Source organism: Lactuca saligna, chromosome 7 (assembly GCF_052625555.1).
Source record: "Lactuca saligna cultivar CGN05327 chromosome 7, ASM5262555v1, whole genome shotgun sequence".
NCBI classification, from domain to species: domain Eukaryota; kingdom Viridiplantae; phylum Streptophyta; class Magnoliopsida; order Asterales; family Asteraceae; genus Lactuca; species Lactuca saligna.
Genome location: NC_136423.1, coordinates 163,621,252 through 163,624,139, shown reverse-complemented (window position 1 = coordinate 163,624,139; position 2,888 = coordinate 163,621,252). Strand labels below are relative to the sequence as shown.

General features: G+C 37.8%; 1 pseudogene; it reads left to right on the top strand.

Moving 5' to 3' along the window:
• Nucleotides 1–640: 640 nt before the first annotated feature.
• LOC145003887 (polyphenol oxidase I, chloroplastic pseudogene) lies at nt 641–2,620 on the top strand (annotated as a pseudogene).
• The last annotated feature ends 268 nt before the right edge of the window (nt 2,621–2,888 follow it).

Here is a 2,888-nt window from a genome sequence, read left to right as displayed (position 1 = left end):
AAAAACAATGTTTTATGTTTTAAATAATTATAATGATAGAAATTAAAACATTAAGGATATAAATTTTTAAAAAAATATAATTAACAATAACAATAACTATGAATAACGTTAAATCATATATTATTTTTTATTTTCATTAATGAGTAACCTACGATAAATCATATATTATTTTTTATTTTCATATATTATTTTTTATTTTCATTAATGAATAACGTTAAATCATATATTATTTTTTATTTTCATTAATGAGTAACCTACGATAAAGGCTATTTAAATGATTGAAATTATGTAATTTTAATATATATACTATAATTCAAAATAATCAAATATATTATATTAACTTATTATACGAAAACAATATTATTATTATATTTAACAAAAATGAACCAATGACATACATTCGCCTAGTAAGTATTCATAAATAAGAATCATATATACCCCAAAAAAAATCCATAGATTTGTGTAGAAAATAAAAGAAGTTATTTTTAAATGTATAGAAACGAGGTATTTCAACAAACACAAACAATATACATTACTAATTACTAAAAATAATATAAACACGTGGAGATTATTGATGGTAGGTAGACGAAGCATGTCTATAAATAGATAGCTCGATGAAGTGAGTAAAGCACCCAAAAACAATGTCTTCTTTCCAATCTCTTGCAACCTTCACTTCCATCACCACCAGAACACTACCAACTTCCCCCTCCAATCGCCGCTCCAACAGTTACCCGAAACAAACCCACCGTTTAAAAGTCTCATGCAATGTCGCACCAGAAGACAATGAGAAGTTACTCGTAGTCCCAGAAACCCAAAAACTTATTCTCCCCAAAACATCTCTCGACACACTTAATGTGGACCGGAGGAACTTGCTCCTTGGCCTCGGCGGCCTTTGCACCACCGTCAACTTAACCTCCATTCCGACAGCGTTTGGCAGACCAATCACAGCCCCTGACATCTCCTCATGCCGTGCCTCAACCGATGGTTTAGACCTAAAGAACGCCATAAGAACCAATGCATGTTGTCCACCTAATTTGTCAAAAAAGGTTAAAGATTTTGTGTTCCCTAATGACAAAAGTCTCCGGATTAGAAGAGCGGCACATAAAGCCCCCGAAGACTACATTGAAAAGTACAAAGCAGCACTCAAAGCCATGAGAGCTCTACCAGACGACCACCCACATAGCTTCGTTTCACAAGCTAAAATTCATTGCGCTTACTGTAACGGCGGATACACTCAAATCGCGACTGGTGACTCTGATAAGATTATTCAGATTCACAACTCATGGCTCTTCTTTCCTTTCCACCGTTGGTACTTGTATTTCTACGAGAGAATCCTCGGGAAGTTAATAAACGATCCCACTTTCGCTATACCTTACTGGAACTGGGACAATCCTGCCGGAATGACTCTTCCGGCATTCTTCGAAGATGGAAACAACAGACAAGAAAAGTTACAAAACCCTGCCTTTGACGCTTTCCGCAACACCAGCCATTTCGCTCCAGCAATTGTCGACCTCGACTACAAAGGTGAAGATAGTGGCGCTCCTTCTGCTAAACAGATAAACATCAATCTTACTCAAATGAATAGTCAGATGATCCGTAACGCCCATGACACACGAAGCTTCTTTGGTGGCAGGTATGTCGCTGGGAATGATCCCATACCTAGAGGTGACAAGTCTATTGGGTCAATCGAAGCTGGTTGTCATACCGCTGTCCATATATGGGTGGGTAACTCAAGAACAATTAACAACGAGGACATGGGGAATTTCTACTCAGCTGGGTACGACCCTTTGTTCTATGTCCATCATGCTAATGTCGATCGAATGTGGGTGGAATGGAAGGGTTTGGACAGAAGAAACAAGGAACCTAAAGATGAGGACTGGCTTAACGCATCGTACGTGTTTTATGATGAAAACGAAGAACTTGTTCGTGTCTACAACAAAGATTGTGTCCGTAATGATAAGCTAAGATACGCTTACGAATTTTCCCCACTCCCATGGCTCAAGAATCGACCTACTCCACGTACTTTGAAATCCAAGATCGCGTTGAAATCGGTGGGAACTGTAAAACAAGTGGAGGACACGAAGTTCCCATTGAAGCTGGACAAAATCACCAAGGTCCTGGTGAAGAGGCCAGCTACCAACCGAAGCGAAGAGGAGAAGGAGAAAGCAGTTGAGCTGTTGTTGATTAAAGACGTCAAGTATAATGGTGGAAAGTTTGTCAAGTTTGATGTGTTTGTGAATGATCAGGATGATGTTAGGGCAAGCTCTGCAGATGAGAGTGAGTTTGCAGGTAGTTTCGCACAGGTGCCACATGGCCCTGGTGACGACATGTTAATGACGAGTGGTGCAAGGTTCGGGTTAACTGAGCTTTTGGAGGACATTCAGGCTGAGGACGATGAGCTTATTTTGGTGACATTGGTGCCAAAGGCAGGGTGCGAGGAAGTTACCGTTGGTGAGATCAAGGTCGAGTTAGTTCCTCTTGACGACTGATCAATAGGAATGTAATCGCATTTGCGCAATTTCATATTTAGCTATTAAATAATCGGAAATTGCATGGTTGTCAGTTTTAAATATCTATAATAATAATCGCCATTTGCATGATTGGCACCTTTGGCTGAATGGCTGGTTCTTTACTTCTTTTGCACTTTCTTTCTCATCTCCAACATCCAAACTTCCCTTGCAGTTGCAGGCGAGCATTTTACTATTATTATTATTATTATTATTATTATTATTATTATTATAACAGCCAAATCGATTAAAAAGGAACCAGGCTAGCTGTACCAATTAAATGCATACTACAAACATTTATTTTTTAATTTTATTAATTTACATTAAAAATGAGTATCATTTACCTCATCTTGATAGTCATTTAACTAAATATTCATTGAA